At 36.6% G+C, this 21287-nt stretch overlaps 1 protein-coding gene across 4 annotated transcripts in view; it reads right to left on the bottom strand.

Moving 5' to 3' along the window:
• The window catches only part of LOC103568456 (RNA-binding protein Musashi homolog Rbp6), a 518165-nt gene that overhangs the window by 175718 nt on the left and 321160 nt on the right, over positions 1-21287 (bottom strand). The window lies entirely within an intron of this gene.

Below are 21287 nucleotides of genomic sequence, written 5' to 3'. Positions count from 1 at the left end.
TTTATCGGGTATGTAGAACGTGGGTGGTTTAAATTAAGGATTACGATGAGTCTCAAAGGTGCTTAGTCAGGCAATCGATGCCGAGTTTATCAAAAAAGAATGGATACAGTAGCAAGGATGGGGATGGAAAATTAAATGTTAAATGGCAGTGATGACTATTAGATTTTTAGTAGGAGTGGCCTATTCAGTCCGATTGATGTCAGTCACTCAACACCCAACTAATCATCGATGGATTTTTAAAATGTACCAGGGTAGCTACGAAATTAGTTCCTACATTATACTTCTCAAGGAATAATTATCGATTTGTATACAAGCATGCCGTAGGTCTCATCCGGGTCGAATATTACCGATAATGAAAAGACACCCCAACTAGAGAAATTAATAGTACTCGGGAGAAAATGAGAAAGCATCTTGTAAAGTCCGTGGCAAGAGTAATTCATAGTCTTGTAGAAAGGACTTTAGGAAACTACTGGCGGCAAAAGTACCAGCAGTAGTCGATATGTTACATTTCGAGGGCACGTAATTAACGTTAAATTGATGTTTCTCATGGGCGCCAGGACAACTACAGACTGAGAGAGAAATATCCGGCTTTGGAACCCGAAGCCGAACCCAAGCCAAAGCCGAAGAGAAACTTTAGAGTCAAGCCGCGACCCGACGACGACATTCGTCGGCCATGGGGAATATAAACTTTTGAGTTAGTCATGCGTAGTGCGAATAATTAGGAAATACTTGGAATCAACTAAAATTATATACGCAAGCTACTAATGTTTTACCGCGTCTGTGGTTATAAAATACCGCTGAACCTCTGCTTGTAACTTTTGGATAAATGGGTGTTATAATCACACGGTGAAAATCAAGTTTCACGTCGAATTTCTTATTATTATATATGTGTGTATATTTATCTTGCTTTAATTCCGCCAACTTGTTCCTCTATCTACGACTCCAGGAAAACTTACTGGGTAATTCAAACTCGCGGATTCGCTCGGGGATAATTCCGTTCCGTACGTGCCAACAGGTGGCGTTACGTCGCTAAGATGCGATAAAATTATATGCGATATTTTTTAAGTTAACCACAAAATGTAAATTTTCAGGCATTGAATTGAGGAAAAATTTAAGTTTTCTGTAACATTCTGACGGAATTTCCAGTTCAGCAAAAAAAAAAATTATCTAATTGCAATCTGATACTAATCGCAAAAGAATTCAGTGCTGAATACTTTTTAAATTTATTTTTACGAAAATTTAAGATGAAGTAACGTTTAAAATTTCTTTGTTCTACTTTCAGTGGTTGTGATCTCGTTTATCAACTTCATAGAGGATTTTACGTAATACCCATTTCATTTTCACATAACAATTGCGTAAAATATCTATTTTACCTCTGTATTTGCCTTAAAAATATACACGGAGAGAATTTTATATCAGCGCTAACAACACTTCTTCTGTACATTCTACTATCTTAGATGGTAATTAAATTTGTAAAAGTCAAGTTGATAAATATAATAATCTAAATATTATAGTCAATACAATATAAGATGATAATTTTTAACATTGAGCAGTCGTACAATTTACCATCTAGATGCTTGCATTTTCTATCAAAAGTAGTGCAAGTTACCAATGTCATGATAAAAAGTACACAGTAAAGACGAACACTGAACTTTTAAATATTAATATATCTATATGTCTGTGTGTCCGTGTGCACTGAAAAAATAAATATTTGTCCCAAATAAATCAATTTATTTGTGGCTTTTTTAAAAATATTTCTTAATGACAAATAACTATATTTAGTACAACTAAATATGACAGTTGATTCAAATAATTTTATAATTTGACAGAAATATATCATTTATTTGAGGTAAGTAACTGATATATTTATGGTAAAGATATTAAATTTGTGACAAATAACCTAAAATTTAGCAGTACTATACATATATTTGAAGACCTTATTTATTTGTAGCAATTGGATCATTTTTTTGACACAAATAAATCACTTATTTCACGCAATTAAACTACTTAAATATATTATATCTTTCTTACAATTAAATATTTATTTGGCCCTATCCAAATATACGATATCTTTGGCTCAAATAAATCTTTTTTTCAGTCTGTGTGCGTGTAAGTGTATTGTCATTATTATTAAAGAATTAAGTGTTTGTCTTTGCTGTATAGTTTTTATCATAAGATTGGTAACTTTGACTACTTTTGATGGTAAATACAAGCATCTAGATCGGTAATCGTACGATCGCTCGATTTTAGGATTTATCATCTTGACTGTACAGTGAATTATTCAGATATTTAATTTAGTGATAGTTGATAGTAAAGTTTACAATGGTATGGTAACATAACAGGTAGTAAAAATCACTATACGTGGTAAAGTTTATTATTCATGCACTTGAATCGTTTGTGAGAAACCCCGTAAGTCATGTTTTTTTTTTTTAATTGGGTTTTTTACATTTTAGGGCTTGTTGGATGTCCCCCATAGAAATTAATAAAAATACGCATCAAATTAGCGTTTAAAAAACAACGACGTGACAGAAATTTCAATTTATTGAAAAACCCCATACATCAATGGCGTTTTCAAATAAACATATACAATTTTAGTTTTATAAAAATAACTTTTTCTTTTTTATTTAAAATTCGCACTTTTTTTGCAAAAAAAAAAAAATATTTTTAATTAAAATGCTTAAATTAATTTTTATTTTTTGTAATTTCTGACTTTCAAAATTTAAATACATATTATATATTTTATTTTATCAGTCTAATAAATTATTTGGGTGAAAAAAATTTTTAAAATAATGATTTTATTACTTTTTCTTCCGTTTGGTTGAGAAACCCCATAAGTCAGTCAACTTTAAATAATTTTTTTGAGAAGTTTCAATTAAAAAATTGAATTTTTCTTGTTTGAATCTTTTTCAGGGATGCTAACATTATTATTTTCGATTATTTATTAATCATTTTAATGGCAAGTTTTTCCAGAACAATGTTTTTTGTGTTTCCTGAAAAATTTCGTTTTCTTGGCTTATGGGGTTTCTCAAATAAACGATTCATTTGTAATAATAGAAAATAGTTTTTGCTACCATGAAATTACGTTAATCCTTTTTACAATACTTGGATGATAGAATTTACGAGGAAATTCTCTCCGTGTATTTTTGCAAACTTAAATATGATAATTCGATTTGAAATTTAAAAATTTAAATTCAAAATATAATAATTAACTGTTAAGATAAATTTAATATTTTAATGATGTAAAATATATTTTTTATTTTTTTCTACAAAACTCTATTTATCTTAGTCAGACTCTAAGTACGAGCTGACGAAGAAAGCTTCCAAAGAAAAGTTTTGCTGGTACGGTAGCTGCAGATTCTCTTTAGACGGACTTCCGTTGACGTATTTACCTCACTGAGAGTGCAACAACGTCCCTCAAAAGCTGCAAGAACCTCGTGTTTTCGCCAAAGGAGCAAAACATTTTGTGAGTTAGTTTGCAAGAGTGTCAGAGACCAGTTTCAGTATTACAGCAAATGGAAACTTCACTACTTGCTCATTCACTCCCACTCGCTCTCCATTTCCATCTCTTTCTGTTTCTCTCTTTCTGTTTCTCTCTTTCTATAGATATATGTATATGAGAACAAGAATTCAGGCTTTCTTTCAAGCGCTTTGTTGACAGTACTTGCGAGTCCATACTGACCTAGTTGGACATTTTATACAGACTTTTCAATATCATGGATATTAGAGTATGAATACCACTTTAAAATACAAATATTCAGAATGCTTATTTAGATTATTCCACACGAATAATTAATGACATTCTTTTGTAATTTTTTCGACCGAAAAATAAAAAATGTTTTTTTATTATCATTGTTAAAAAAAAAATAATAATGATAATAATAATTCGTCGACATCAGGATGCTCAAAAAAAAGTTTCTACACATCGAGAAAAAATTTTGTTAAAAGGACAATTTTTGTTTCAATTTTAAAAAATGGCCCGCGTTATTTGAATTTTTCCATGCTAATTTTCTTTTAAAAAATCCTATAACTTTATTTTACGTTAAGGAAAAATTTTGAGACATAACTATTTTTGTAGGAAATTTTATGCTCTACAAAATTGGTCATAAGCTCAAAAGCTCTAAAATGAACGGTGCAAAAGTTACAGGTATTTAAAGTTGATCACTTTTTGAAAAAGTTCGAACTGTTGACATCAAATTTTTTACTCTTCCGAAAAGTATCGAATAAAGGCTTTGTAACGAATTTCATTTATTACAAAAAGGCTTCAAAAACATCAATGCAAAAAAATATTCTTTAACAAGCTTACAAAAGTAGCAGCTTTGATGTAAAAACAGATTGCACGTTTATTTTTAAAAAGTTGCCAACTTCAAATATCTGTAACTTTTGAACCATTCGTTTTAGAGCTTTTGAGCTCATGACCAATTTTGTAGAGCACAAAATTTCCTACAAAAATATTTATGACTTAAATTTTTTCCTTTATGTCGAATGGAGATATAGAACTTTCTATAAAAAAAAATCTAATTTCTATGCTACTAGCACACAGAAAAAAAAATTTTTTGACTCAAAAAATTTCTTTTTGATTTGAAAAAATTTATTTTCGCTCCGAGAAATCTTTTTACTTTCAATTCATAATGTGAAAAATATATTGAGGTATTGAAAATTTTTTTTTTTCTGTGCATGAGGGAATTCAAATAGTGAGGGCCACTTTTAAAAATTGAAATAAAAAATTATCCTATTGACAGTATTTGTTTTTCTATGTATAGAAACTTTTTTCACAACAGCCGAGGGGAAAAAAAATATCGATTTTTTTGGAGCACCCTAATCGACATAAAGAATTATATATAGAAGCCGTATTTTCAATCTCGGGGAATTAAATTCTAGGGAAGCCGAATAATGACACTTGGACAAATAACTTTAATCACGCGAAGTTTATTTAATTAATTCAAGTCACGTGATACGTGTTTTATTTATTACCAAATCAATCAAAAATATTTTTTGTGAAAAATATATCACTCTTTTACATTTTTTTTAAGTTAATTTGTAGTGGTGATATTATGGTATTTTAAAATTATTTAAAAATTCGTAAAATATGCAGAACAAGTTTATGAGCGAAACGAGTAAAGACAGTGTTCTGTTAGATTAACTTGACCGAGTTGGAGATTGAGTGGATGGAAAGGTCGAAGGTGAAGAGGATGCTGGGGTAGAAAAGTCGTTAGAAGCCTTACTTGCCAGTCGTGATAATGAGGCTAGTGTGGTGAAAACATGAGTGAAAAATTTTCAGTACTCGTTGTGAATTTTTTCGGAGATGGAGCGCAAGCTGGAGATGTGTCAAGGGGACGTGGGTAACTAGGTCATTTAAGGATTTTCTGAGATGTCGATGCCGTCGCGAGTGGAGGGACCGTCGCCAAACGGCCTCATGTTAAGCTGGTGACGAGCAAGTTAAATCCTCGTGAGCTGAAATTAAACGATTTTGAAGGGCAATTATATCTGAGGACTCGGTCGATTAATCGAGGAATCGCGTTCACTGTCAGCTTCTCTAAGACTTGGGTGCGTCAAGAGACGTCAGTCTGTCGCCATGACAGTATCGACACGAATCCATTTCTGGTTGTTGTCCCTGAGGGGAAAAAGTCACCACGACTTAGGATTTAACGATCGATTTCGTATAAAAAAAGCCAAACATGTTTAAATTGTGACGGAATCGTTGGGCTGGGGGAAAATGAGAACACACTAAAAAAGGTGTAGTTGAGTTTAGTACCTTGGTAAATGACAGCAGTGGTTCTTACTACTCCACATCATAGTTTATAATTTTTTATCCTTAATTAATTTATTAAATATATATTAATTGATATTTATTATTTTTCATGGTATTTAAAAAGTTTTAAAAATTTTTAAATTTATATCATATTGTTCTTACAAAGAATTTTTGAATATATTAAAATGGATTTGTAAATAATTAATTCGAAATGTCACACGCACTAAATTTTTAAAGTACATTTTTTTTCTATACGTCATGATATATATTTTTCATTTTGAATTATCTTTATGACAAATTAATTCTTGTATTACTAACATAGTTTCATTGAATATTTAATTTTTGTTGATGTAAAATACAAGTACGTGTTTTTGAAGGTTATAATTGACACATTTAAAGATGTAGTAATTATAACTGCAATGTGGAGCTAGTACAACCACAGTGGGGTAAAAAAGTTGAAGATGGCGCTGTCGTTTTTGTTTGTCAGGCATTTTACTCCACATTGGAGTAAATTGTACGAATTATGTGATATTGTGCACACCAAAAATAGTAATACCAACTACTTCTTATAAAGTTGTTTGGTTCAAGAAGCCACAGGATGAGTTTTCCATACTACATTGAGTAGTTACTGAACCTACAAATTTTTACCCCCGTCAAATAGTAAATAGAACTAGTACAGTAGAGATTAATCTTACACAGTGTCATTTATGCTACTCCATTTGTCGATACGACGACCACAAAGTAGTTCAATCATTACAAGTTTCGGGTGGTAAATTTAACTCCAGCATTTTTTTATGTGAAAGGTGGGAGGTCAGAAAAAGTGGTAAGTCATTGGCCAAGCATTCTGAGTAAATCAAAGGCGGAGAATGAATTCTTTATCGAGAAAAACTTGGCGTTCGATTTTTCAGCATCGACTCGTTCTATGTATTTGCTTATTTGTTTTTAACGCGTTTATTTATATACAATTCAACTTTTCGACGTGTTGAACGAGTGAAAAGCTGGAAATAAAAATAATACGTCACGGTTGGAATTTTTATTATTGTTTATATTGCTGATAGAAATATCCGCAAGGCGTTTTTATTATTTTGTTAAATCTCCATCTGTTCTACTTACATTCAATCCCACTTATAATTTGCATCCACTAGCGAGCGCTGAGAGTAAAAGAGATTGAAAATAAAGACGAGAGTATTAAAAGTAAAAATAATAATAATAATAATAATTTCTATTATTATTATTGTCATAAGAGAGGGTAAAATAAATGTAAAGAGTTATCATGAAACAGGCGCTATTTTTAAAACCGGACGACACGTGAAGAGAAAGCATCAGAACACCCGGAAGTAGTCTCTCGATTACGTGCGGGTTCTTTTTCAGCTCCCCGTTCCTGCCTCGGTTCCATTTCCATCCTGAGCCGTCGCTTCTCGTTGCATCTTCTGAAGAAAATAATGTAAAAAAAAAAACAAATGGAAAAAAAGAAGAAGCAGTCTCTTGAAATTACAAAAGCGTGCGCGTGTAAGAATAAGGTCGAGACAAAAAACACAAAGACTTGAGGTAAAAAAATAGTCTGGTTACTACAATAATGGGACTGCGTAGTAATCTTAGCCGTACATGTCTCGGACTATAGCAGGGTTTAAATGCCTGAAATGTATATCGTTAGTCTCAGAAGCTGCTGCGGTGCACGAGCACTGAGACCAAGGACTTGGACTAAAACTGTGAGACGATGAACAACTTGAGGAGGTAAAGAAAGAGACTAAGGAAGACAACGTCGACAACGTAGTCCGTATTATCCAGATGTGTAAGCCCGTGGGTTTGAAAACGTGAGACGACACGCGCGAGTTATCGTTTCTGATATTACTTAAACTCCCTCTACTCGTTCTCTACCTGCTTGCCTCGTTTCCCTTCATACATATATGTATATATGTATATGTACATATAGGTACAAATTTCTGGTGTATACTTGGTAACTGGTTCCTCCCGAGTACTGCACTATAAACTCGTCCAAGGTACTTTACAAACTTAAATAAATTATTAGAACGTGACATTTAGCCTTGTATTACGCTGATGAAAATGATGTTAAAAATATTTGAATAAATTTTTACGGTCATATCTGTTAACTTGCTGTCATTTGCTAAATAATGTGAGATTAATTTTAAAAATGGTAAAATGGATTTTAAAAACGATGCTCCAATTTCAGGTAATTGGAGTTACAGTGAACTTTCTAAAATGACTTAATAAACTTGCACGTCATTTGATAATCGATACCAAGGGCTGGAAGTTTTAGATAAGAGGGAAAAAGATAGTGAGATAGGTGGGGAGTGAGAGAACGAGGGGTCACAAGAGTTGCGATCTTATGCTATGAGATTCGCGAAACTTGTATTTAAATATAGAGACGCCTGGCCGAGTGACATTTGGAAGATACGGATCGAGTTCGTCTGGGAATTGATGCTGTTGGTGAGAATTTACGACAAGTGCCGTGGGGCAAAGTGGCTAACGATAAAAACGATAGGCAATCAAGTAACGGCTGCTTCTGTTGCTCGAGGGCGTCCAGAGGAAAAGGGCTTCCGGGTGGAAAATTCTGCGCCCCCAACTTTCAATCTCGGCTGTCGGACAGTATCAGTTTGGCATGAGATACCTCTCGCGATATTTTCCTCGGCGATAGAAAAAAAAAGTCTTCTTTTTTGGTGGCTCACTCTCGCCCGGTCTCGATCACCCCTAATCAAACTGACATCTGTCTTTCAATTCCCGCTCCCGATGATATAATTAAAGTCTCCCGGGTATCAGTAAACTTAACAGTTTTATATTTAAAGGACTAGATACTTACTCATGACTGCTTGCTATTTAATGATAACAAATTTAAATTGAATCTCCTTGCCAACAGTCTTACCTGCAACAAAAAATTTCATTTACTTTATCATTATGATTTTTTATTTTATTATTATTATTATTTAGATAAAATATTAAAACTGACATTCAATTTCGATATTTTATTCTACAAGACATTAATAAAATTTACCGTACGACTATAAATAGTCAACATATTTATTAACTATTAGTATTGGTTCAAGTTGAGTCAAAACGACTTCAATAACCTTGAATAACTTTTGAAGGAGTGAATTTATCAAAAATTGTTAAGAGACTTTTTTGTAGAGCATTTAATTTCCTTCAAAAATATTTATTAACTTTGTTCCGGAAACTGATTTTTACATGAATTACAAAATTAAAAAATTGAATAATCAAATTGTCAAACGATACCAATGTTCAAGGCATGATTATAAAGAAACAGTTCATCTGACGAAAAATTTCAATCAGACCTTTTTTGTAGAGCATTCAATTTTCTTCAAGAAACATATTTAAGTCGATTTCATTTATCTCGATGGTTCGAGAGTTATGAGACAAAAATCCGTTAATTCAAAAATCGCGATGATAGACCTTTTAAAATTAATATTAAGGGCTCAAATTTTGACAATAATTTTTTTTGTCATCCCAAATAATATCTACAACATACAATAGAAAAAAAATAGTCGATTTTTTTGACCCAGTCTAATATACATGTATGCATGTTTTTTAAAAATGAAAAATGACTTTGTGATTTTTATTAACAAACAACAAAGCAGTATTAAAGTTAATATGTTTGTGCTGGTTGGTAATAAAACGGTTTGCGGAGGACCAAGTACCGGATTAAGCTTGTATTAAATCCAGCTTTCCTAGTCCACGTGGTTTTGCCTTATTTTTAAATTCTCTTGCTTATAAAGTTCATCCTTATGTACATACATTGTGTTTCACCCACATAAATGTACATTTGCTTTATATATTTATATACATACACATCTCTATATATGTATTTTTACCAACCTAGATAGCGGGCAAAACGTTACCGCATACGAGTTGCAACACAACCTCAGTACATAGCATGTCACTTAGCTGATTAATTTTCATAGCGCAAAATGTTTTTAATAATAAGTGAAAATTAAATCTACGTTAGCTTGTGAATGGCTGGAGGAGTTTAACTTAAGACAGATTGAGTAAGCAGATCATTTTGTTAACGTCTCTCGTTTACTCGGTTAAACCTGACCAAGCGCTAACTCGAGTTAAACGGGATGAATGTCGGTTCGCTAATAGTTGCTACGAATTGCTTGCTCTCAACCGGTACAACCAGTCGAGACGGTGAGGCAGGAGTCGGACGAAACTGTAAAGGTAGAAGTAGTTGAATACTACTGGGCGTTACTTGGAGTTATAACCAAAAGTAAATGCGAGCAAGAGAGAGAAAGAGTTTAGTATGAGACAGATATATTTGTTTGGGACTACTGCGATGATGTTACTACGGTACTTAAAGCTCCCATTGCCGGTAAACCTCAAAATTAATGTGACCATTCTGCTTGACAAATTGTCTCTGTACTTTCAACAACCGAAAAGTCATTTTAACCTGTTTGCAAAACTCTTATGTGACAACTTCCCGAAAATAAATTTGTTTATGTGTACATTGTTTTTAAAAGTGGGACGAGTGGGTTGAAATTTTTTGATAAGACTCTGAGCTGCGGGAATAGGATTAGCTATTCAAACCGATCTGAGGTCCCGTCGCGTCGCAAATCCTTGGCGCTTGGTTGTCTCAAATCCTCGGAGGGGATTCGTTACACCTGTAAGTACTCGGTGTGTATCGGTATCTATGTGACGGCGACGTGCAATGAGAAACGTTAGGCTAGTCTCCTGAGAGCTTAGAAGCCGAGCAAGAGAACGGTAAAGGAGACCCGGAGATCGGATGATGGTGAGTGTTGGAGCGGTAGTGGTAGCTGAGGTCGGGGCGGGCTGAAGCTCATCAAGGTAATGCAGCTGAGATCATCCGGGAGCGGATCCTGACGCGCTCCTGGGAAGATGGTTGACTGGAACGTCATTTAATTGATTGTCGGATTGGAATCCCGGTGAGGATTTCACCCACTGAGCTTCGATTCACTTCCAACCTTCAGCTAATAGATTATTACAATAAAAAAAAATACTTTTGCGGGTCTATTTATAAATTTATACTGTAGGAAAATTTTTTTTTTGCTTTTATTAAAAATCGTGAGGTTCGTGGAGATAAACATAAAAGTGATCAACAGCTATTTTATTTAATTGAAAGTTTTCAGCAGCCAGCATCTTTGTGGCTTCGTAAATTGAACTCGGGACTCATGTTAAATTTCATTTTGTCGGTATATATTTTAGAGGCTTCAAAATGGCGCAGAGTCCACGAGCGATAGGGATACACTAATCCCTAAAATCCTCTCTCGGTTCCGCAGTTTCCTAGTAGTTTTATACTTTTTGGTGCATTGTAAGAGATTCGTGAGCCAAAATCATTGTAGTATGTACTGAGGAAAAGACTGGAGGAGGAAAGAGAGCCCCCTTAGCCGACGAAAGCTTTTTGGAGGCTGGGGACTGGTGAATTGAGTTGAGTTGAGTTGAGTCGAGTCGAGTAATGCCAAGATTATGTAAACGTCGCTGTGACGAGACGCGCATCTGTTGGGTCGTGTTCGAATTGTTGAGCTGAAAGTAAGGAGAGAGTTGAGGGTAGAGGGTAGAGAAAGTCTATATAGCTAGCTGGAGGGCTGAAAAGTGTATAACTTTGGCAAACTGACGACAGTATTTGTAAAAGTACGTATACAGTCAAAGGCTGTTTTTTCGTAGATGGAATTGCAATCAATCATCTATTTCTTTATCATAATTCAGTTGAAAAATTAAAAAATTTTTTTATTCTTCGTCTTCTTTATTCCATTTATTTTTCTCTTATTGTCGTACACTTTTTAATTCCGCAATCCAAGCGAGTGAATAATCGGAGGAAAAACATTTCTCCGAGCGTTTCTTAATGAGATTCGGCAACGACAGACTTCTCAAGCGACGCGAAAAAAATCCACGTCTACAACTACAAAGACCAAGACGAGGACATAATAGTAATAGTAGTAGTAGTAGTAACAGTAGTATATGTTGCCGCCCAGCACCGGCATTTCTTCTCATCGCGACTACGTTACTTAGCTTTTTTATTTTTTTTATACTTTTTTATCTTCGTCTCGTCGTTGATTCCATTGCTATATTCCTCCTCGATATCAGCTACTCGGGATCTGTGCAGTCGCTACTGACTGCCGAGTACGGGGACGAGGAAGAACAGAGTCAGACGGACTCCTAATGGCTCTTTGCGCCATGTAATCAGCACGGAGGCGTTAGGTGCCACGACTCGTGGTGATAACACTGAGAGAAGGTCACTTGGAAGATCTCAATGCAGACCCACACTCAATCTCCATCTCCAATTCTACAGTTCTCTCTCATCCTTGTTCTTCTTCTTCTCTAATATTACTTTCTCCCGTTTTCATTTACCTCTACACCCCCGCGCTACTTTGCATGGCGATGCAAACTCAGTACTTTCTATAACTTGATCGGTTGCAGATTAAATTTATCTAGATCGTTAACGTCACAAGGTACACAAGAGATACGACTCTTACGTCAGCTGAAATGAGAATGACAGGATGAATACGAGATTCTCCAAACGCACTTCGAATTTACTAACACAATGTTAACGTAACTCAGGTGTGTTCTTTGAGCTAGTCACGAGATGACTCGCAGAACCAGTAAATTGCCTCGGAAAATCGTTGACGGTGTCTTTCGCAATGGTATTTCGAAACTTGAGTCTATATTCCACTGCTATATCCTCGTCCGTGTAATTGGTCTGCCGCAAACTCGGTCTAGAGCAGCCGGTGGCCCAATTTAATATAACCTATGCATATTCAATAGTTTCTCCAGTCAGTATAACACGGAATGGGAAAAGCAGATGGTTGCGCCGGCACGAAGAAAAGCGGTTTGCGATTCCAAAGGAACAAAAGCTTTGTCTCAGCTTTCTCTCACTACTCAACTACTCGGACAAAGTTGCAAGCTTTTCCGGGCGATTATGCATTGGCAATCTGCTGGTAAACTTGCGGTCATCTTTACATGCGAGTGAGCTTTACAGCATTGTACCATAACATGAACTAATGCAATATTTACATTTATTCATTTATTAAGTTTGTTTTCATTTACTCAAATGAGTTCAATGCATGCTTTTAAGCAAAAGCAAAGCATTATGCAAGTGAAATCCGTCAGGTAGTTCTAGCTTTAATCGTTTAAGTCTGCCGTCAGCATCAAGTACTACTCCTCAGCCTTAGTGAATGAATGTCAAAAACGCGGCAATTAATTCAGCCCCCATGGGATTAACAAAAGTGGTAAGAATACCTACACATCAACCGCCGACAGTCCCCGCGCAGTAGTTCGGAAGTTCTTACACAGCAAGTCGGACGACTGTGGAAAAGAGGAAACTTGCTGGAGTCAAATACCGGCTGAGAATAAAGGACGCCTGTTGAGGAAATAGAAATGGAGATGGAGATGGGGTTGAGGCTGAGGCTGAGGCTGAAAGAAGAGAGTGAGATAAAGATAAAGAGAAAGATGACAGCTGAGTAGCATCAGGAGAATACAATGCTTGGATCATCCAACTTTACTTTGCTCATTGTAATTCAATTTTATGGAGTTAAAGGAAGGGTTGTCTGGCATTCTCATTCCCTTCTTCGTCGACCCTCAGCCGGTTCATCTTTACAGACATTCCGAAATTCGTAGGGATGGACTTGACAACTGTTTAACATCTTGAGCTAGTGCGGATTCTTAAAAGGGGTGAGACTTAGTTTGGGATCAACTCGCTTCCGGCATGATTTGCTCTCACAGCAGAGAGAAAAGGACCACCATCACTAGCACCAGTACCACCCTCACCACCCTTCAGGATCAACTGCTGTAGCAAGAAGAAGATAGTATCGTCTGGCATGCAAAGTAAATGCCGGTAACTGTCGACAGAGTGGCACGAGGGTAAGGAGAGTCCGCATTTCCAAGCAATATCTTGCACCAAATTGTGCACGGCACGAGGCACACAAGCCACTTCCGTTTCGCTTGCGTTTAAATCTGTTTCGCTCTCTCAAACTTGCTCTCACTCACTCTCATACAAACTCGTATCCTTATTCAGTTGGCATATCCCAGAGTTTCCTCTTCTGCAAGCTCTGCGGCTCGAACAGCTTCGTGGCAAACACAACAGTGTTGACTCAGCCAGCTATCAGAGTCAGCGTGGTCCGCCCTATCCTGTCTGACTAAACATGCCAACTTAGATTGCCATAACGCCGGCGCGCTAAATATATACATATCTATACATATTATATGTACGCATCTGACTTGAATCCACTTGGTAAATTCTACTTTAGCTCATGTTATTCGGCAAATCATCAACAGCATGTACACAACTACATCCCCATCACCGTCACCATATACCTAGAGTATGAGACTACCACTCTTGCAGTAAGGTATATATCGAGCGAATTCTCTTCACTAACCACCAATCTTATCATCATCACACTCTACCAATCATCTTCAACACAATTAATCTACAAGGCTTAATTTGCTATCTTCACGCCAGGATGATCGGCAATACCTTGTTTCTATATTTTATTTTTTCTCCTGTTATTTTTTTGTCTATTCTGTTTGTTTTTCTTTTTTTTTTTTTTTTTTTATAAACATCGCAATCTGATGAACATGTGTTTCTGGCCGAGTTCATCGATGCAACGCACCACAATCGACACGAACGTAACGAAACTCACTACCACAAACTATGGTCTTTATCCTCCCCTACTGGGGCTGACAGATCGCGATTTCTGAAAGGCAGTCAACTGTGAGAAGCGGTTCCTTCGACCGGAAGTCAATGGGCGATAAAAAAAGAGAGCTCGACCAAGCGGGGATTTTCATCGAGCAACGATAATCCGGTGCTGATTGGGAACGCCTCGTTGACTTCGCCGGGTCAAGTGCTCCGATGGATAGAATTAAAATCATTTGTGGTAAAGAGCAGGTGTATTTGAGAACCCTGACGAGTGGAAATATCAGGATATTATTGGAAACAAAAGTGCGAGAAACATCAAGGCCGAAAGTTTGATAAGCAGCAACTGAACGGGGTATAAATTATGATCTACGTGCAAGGTTGAAAACGAATCTTGAAGGCTGAGGGGCTGAGAGGCCAAGGAATGAGGAAGTGAGCGACTGAAAGAGGATAGATCTGTACGAGAGACAAATGAAATGGAACATTGTAAACCGAATATGGTCAGACCACGTGTCCATGTCCTTCTCGGGTAGACACCTGACGTTTCACACAGCGAATGTTCTTGTCGTGAGTAGTTTCACTGGACCCAGAGAACCATAAGCTGGGTAATTGCGGTTCACCACAGACAAAATTTACCACGATGCTATGGACAAACCCGTGAATCTGCTAGTATGGCAAACGAGTTCCTCTTTCTCAGGGTAAGAAGAATTTTGAGTAGACGAATGTTGTATGTATACAACCCAACGTTAGGATCATTCGGCAACTTTTAGACACTCCCAACTTATATTTTTATTTTTCTTCCACTTTCTTTACAACTACTACCAACCTCGGCCACTAATACCGTCAAGATAAACAAACTGTTGAGAAAGCAAGCGGATGCTGCGGGCTAATTCTCACGAGGAATTCGCTGAGCAAAGGGAACTCAGGGTTTACATTCAGAGAGTAAAATAAAACAAAAAAATATGTTTTAGGGTTTCCGGCTTGAGGTTAAACTTTTATTTTTTATACATTACTTTTTTTTTTACTTGTTTTCACTGTTTCTCGAAAAGCTCATTTTTACCGTAAGAATACAGGAAAAAAATAGTAGAGTTTTCAACCCGAAAACACTTATCTGTGGAAAGAGCTGAAGAAAAAGAAGAAGAAGGAGAAAAAGAAGAAGAAAGAGAAGAAGAAGGAAGAGAAGAAGAAAGTGAGTAGGTAGAGAAGAAGAAGCAGTGAAAATAAAAGAAAAAAGTAAGAAGTAAGATCGAAGTCGACTTGGGAATTGCGTTATAAGCCGTTGAAACGGCGTCGGAATGGAAATTTCGTATGCCAACCCCGGAAGTTCTCGTTTCAACGTTCTCCAACGCATTTCCACTCTTATGCACTCTTCTCAACAATTCTCCTACACTTTGGTTTTTTACTTATTTTTTATTTATTTTTATCCGGCGGTTATGCCCGAAGCTTCGGTTATTACATACACATTCTATTACGCCGCCATATCCTCACGTTCTTGAGCGTATTACACAGATCATGCAACTTTTAAAGCTCTTCTTTATTTAATTTCCCAATTTAACTCGTAGCCCTCGTATTTATTTAGTTTTTTCCTCTACCGCCACAACAACGGCTTTACTTTTTGCTTTTATATACTTATTTCCTTCACCAAACTGAGTCTGATAAGCAAATTCGGAGTAACAATCCCAACGGATATGCACTTTTCACCCCACGGGAAATTCTATCCCAATTAATTCCGGTAAAATCGGAATCTTATTTCGTGCACTCGTGCGCCCGTGGGACGCTTCATCTTCTCATATACTCTGCCCACTGTACATGAGCATAGCATAGGAAAAGGCAAATGAATACGTAATACCTGGGAAAAGGACCACAGAAGAGATGAAAAGGGACGAGCTCGCAAGAAGCACAAGTTAGCTCAACACGAAGAAGGCTAAAGCGGCTCGTGAACCGGGTGAAAAGGGTAAAGCCTCGACGAAGCTAGCGCGACTCCCTCGAGAGGAAGCTGTTGTCCTTTGAAGTTACTCTTCTTTTTTTTATTTTCAAAATCCCACCACGAAAACCCGGGACCCGAAGACGCGCGGATAAAAAGTACGAGGGTGCGTTCGAGCGTTCAGACTGGGCGAAAGGACAAACGGATAAGAGTGCAATTTAATAATGAAAAGCGATCAACTTCCCTTTGACTTTCCTCTCCTATTCTTTTCTTTCTTTTCTTTGGCTCTCCTTATAATAGCAATATTTTTCAGACAACTCTTTTTTAAAGATTTATAGACACTTTGTGTTTCATAATGGATAAACTCTCCATTTTTCTGACCATTTAAGTACATTCTTTAATCCTCTGGAAAAAATACTGATGACAAGAGAGAATATAATGATTAAATTTTCATTTTATATTGTTGGTGTACTACAACGATACTCATACTTTATGTACTTACACTATATACAGACACCTACACAGATACATATATACAGTTTCCAAAAAGTGTGTATCTAGAAAAGGAAAATTTTGTGAATAGGGTCAGTGGCTATCTAAGCCTCGTATCGGTCAGTTCAGGCCATACTCACAGTGTACCGTATACATATAGACATCCATAAAGACATTGTTTTGCTATTATTCAAGTTGATTTCGCTATTTAAGTTCTTTTCATTTCGCTATTCATTTATGATGCGTTTCTGTATCAATAAAGTATCAGTATTGTATTTGGTATCAACCTTATTAAACAATTCCAGTGTACTGTACATTCTCGATATACGCCAATTCTTCATATACATCATGCTTCTCCAATTTCAACATGTATAAATAGATATGTATGTGTATTTATAAATTTTTATAGCGCACTCAAGTTATCACTATAATCAAACTGATTTAAGCATAATAAAGGATTTTAAAGTTTACCAGGTTTGGATTTACAAATGTGTGTTTCCAAAATAAAAGTATCAATAGCACAACTTGTAACCTATTCTCAAAGTTCCAATACGTGTTCGTACATAAGTAAAGCATAACTTTCTTACTTTTGCAGGAGTAGGTTGTATCTAAAACTGTTTCGAAGCATTTTTATATCTCGCTTCTCTTAAACTTTTATTATTTTTTATATTCTATTTCAACCCTCTTATCCTCCATTTTGTTTGAAAACAATAAAAACTACCAATCACATTTTCAATTCCTTTCTTCCTGCACTGGTTTATATTGAACGGCTCCTTGTATTTCACAAGACCATGAGTTTTCAGTGCCGTAGGAAATCGCTCGCTGTGAATTCGTTTACATTTTTATAAACCGGATTAATTTGCCAGCTGATAAACCGAGAATGAGAAAACTCTTTGCGCAAAGATCCAAGCGCATGACGTCGGTATTCGTAGAACATGTCGAGCACCAAATGGAACGGCACGTAACGAATGAAAAAACAAAAGAAAAAGAAGGAAGAAAGTAAACTCGGAACGTAGTTTCTAAGGGACGATAGTGGTACAAAAGAGCTGTAGGAAAAGTACATCTGCTGGGCGTGTAACAGAGCGGAGAGAACGAAGCGCGAATGTGAGAATGATAAATCGTGGCCAGTTAGGTACGTTAGCTACATACGGTAGCAGACCCAGAGAAAATTATTATTTGAGAATTTATTCCCAGCGTTAAATTATTACCGGCATTATATGCCCGCCAGTCTTTTCTCTCCCGTGCTTGGGCTTGTGCTTGGCCTCGTGAGCCAGAACACGTGTTTCAGCTGCTCGTAGGTCAGGGACTATGTATGCTGTACCCAAGGATCGTTGTTATAAACTCGTGTATGTGAAAAACTCGGAGAATTTCAAGCGAAATCTTTACGAGCATACGGAACAAATCAAACGGCTGCTGAAAATAAATAAAAAAAAAAAAAATTAAATAAGGTACAGTAGAGAGAGAAAAGAGGAAAAAAGAGAATCCAGTTAGAGGATAATGCTAGTGGATATTTGGAATCAAGTCATTGCATCAGACGTGTCTATTGAGAATTCCAAACGCGTATGTAACTGCGTTTGATGTCCCTCGGAATCACAGAAACATCAAAACCAGAGTCAGAATTGAAGATATCGTGTATCCAGGACACGTGCTTTGGAGTTTCTGTAAACGAGGCAATAGACGATTAGAAATAGTCCATTCAGGGAAAATGAAACTTTTGGGGTAGTCTAAAGCGTATCGAGTGTTTTTAATCGCCACCAAATCACCGAATTCATTAAACAACCCCACTAGTGTACATCTATATATACACTTTGTATTGCTATGTACATATATCTATAGATTGTAGACTTTAGTGCGTCTCAGGACGGAGCGATCCTAATTACTGATTAGAGGGAATGAAGGGAGAACGAGCCGTGGATACTGTCTCGATAGGGATACGATAGGGTAGTACTCGATTCTCATCTCTATTTCCCTAGCCTATCTCACTCGCTTACTCACTTACTCACTCACTCGCTCTCCCATCAATGGTTTGATCTCCTTCTTTGGCTTACAGCAGTAGCACACTGGCAGAGGGTGCCCTCGATTATCCTTCGGGGGTGAGTATATAACCGTACGATTTAATCGAGGAGTTACTGTTCACGTGCACTTTAATTTATGGTATCGAGTCACGTTCTCGATATTGGATATTCAGTTTCATTTTTTTTTCTTCCGAATTATTTTTTACTTTTTTAAATCTCACGTTATTAAATTGACGATTAATAAAATACATTTTTTAAAATTAACTCTACAAAGTTTTAATATTCGTAGCTAATTATCATTGTTGTTATTATAACAATTGAGTTATATTTCGCTTAATGAGCAATTTTCCGGATTTAGATACTTCTACAATGGTATAAATTTTTAGCGCTAATATTACTTGAGCAGTGATGAAATTCGAGTTACAACAACTGAGGTTTTGAGGATTTACGGGTTGCAAAAAGGAGAGGTTTGTATCAAATCTATATGTAATATGTGTATGTGCATGTGTGTGTGTGTGAAAATAAAGCAACAAAAGCCTGTACGATGGCTAAAATAGATGTACGCATAACAGAGACTGTGGTTACTAAACCGCAAGCTGCTGTACGCGGAATTCGTGATACTACCGATGCCCGGAAGCCTCTAACAAGCTTACCCTTTATACCGTATTATACATATAATATCTGGCCCGTTTAGACTTGCCGCATAGACAGATAGATTAAGCCCGAAAGCTTCAAATGGAAATTTTCGACAAATTCCATGCGCCAATTCACAAAAGCCTTCTTAGGAAATAAAACAATAAAATTTATCAAAGACTATTGCTTTAACATTGTAAGCTAGAAAAAATATTAAAGAGGTCTAAAGATATCATGGACAAGGATGTCATGATTTCTGGTCTGGTGACGTGATAAATGGGTTTAAACGTTGGGTGTCACGTAGCGTTCTCAGTATTGCCGCAAGAAAAACAACCAGAAAATGAAGAAGAGAGAGAATTGGCTGTAGAATATTTACGATCCTCTAGACACTTGGGTAGTAGAAGTGGCTTTTGTGACCGGATCGCACGTTAGAAATCCTACACGTCGATGCTGAAAGTATAAGAGACTCGGTAGTAGCAGTAGCAGTAGCAGTAGCAGTAGCGCGACTTGTCGAAGGTGTGAATGTAGGAACAAAAAAAAGTCTTTCTCTTGGGTTGGTGAAAAGTGGCTTGTCGAGAATGGAAAGCGAATGAAAGAAACAAGAAGACTGGGAGGAAATAGTGAAGAAAAAAAGAAAGAAGGGAATGAAAAAAAAAAATAAAAAGGAGAAAAGTAAAATAAAAGGTGGAAGCTAAAGTTGCCGTAGCTAGGAAGGAACGCAATCGAGTGGGATTAAACCTTCTCGATTGCTACCAACTTCACGCGGGTCCTTAGATTTTCCGTCTTTCTTTCTCCGTTGTCCTTATATAACCGTGAAAAGACGGGTTTCTTTCTCGAGGGTGGAATCCAACGACTATTCCCGTAGAAGCTCTCGGGAGTTAATTGGACATTTTTTATTGTCAATTTGGGATTGAGATCGCACCCAGCTTTTGTCGTTAGTTAAGCTCTCCTTTTTTTCTTTTTTCTCAACGAAAAGTGCCGAAGAAGAATAGAGGTAGCGTAAGGTTGGTGGCATGATAGACTGAAGGTAAAATGGTGCTTTGTGGCATTAGGGTTTTCCTTTTTTCTTCGCGTTTTATTTTAGTCTATTTATTTTTTTTACGTCCCCTTATCATTCAGCACTGCAGCAGCTTCTTCGGAAGCTTTTTTGCAAAGGATAAAATAACCGGTGCCGCAAGTACTATCCAAAATAAAATAGCTGATAAGGGTGTTACGATACTGGGGTGGATATCTTTGCTTGATACACTACGTTAATCTATCTCCAAGCATCAACTATTTTTATTATCTTTCTCTCCAAACCTACGGATGTATAAGGACTCGAGATCATTTTCCAAGTGTTTGAGAGAACGATTCGTCCAATCTTTACACAAAAGCCCGTGAATGGTCAAAGTAACAAAAAAAAATAAGAAGTAACAAATACTTTTTCCAACAACAACTTGGATGTAGGACTCGGCCCCTGGAGGAACGACGGCCAAGGGCTCCAGTGAAATATTCCCCGGAAGATTGCCAATGACATCCAAGTCATCTAAGTCGTTGTTGCTTTACTCACGTCAGAAAAACGACAGCCATCGAGTCACACAAGTGAAAAGAAGAAAAGCGTCGTCTCGTTTCACCCCACTTTACATTTTCATCTCACTTTTTTTCTTCATCTTTATCTTTATCTTTATTCACTCACTCACCCACTCACTCACTCGCTCATTCGCTCTTATAGTCTCGAAAAATCCTATAGGACTAAATCACGGAGGGCATTTCTTTTTTTCTACGTGCTTACACGGGCGAAAGCGCTGAAATATTAAACGCGCAATTACCATGTCCATTCATAGCTATGCAATGCCAGTGCCAGCACTGTAAGCCGAA

The sequence above is a fragment of the Microplitis demolitor genome, chromosome 2 (genome assembly GCF_026212275.2).
Source record: "Microplitis demolitor isolate Queensland-Clemson2020A chromosome 2, iyMicDemo2.1a, whole genome shotgun sequence".
In the NCBI taxonomy this organism is placed as follows: domain Eukaryota; kingdom Metazoa; phylum Arthropoda; class Insecta; order Hymenoptera; family Braconidae; genus Microplitis; species Microplitis demolitor.
Note: the sequence above shows the minus strand (reverse complement) of the source record. Positions and strands in the feature narration are given on the sequence as shown.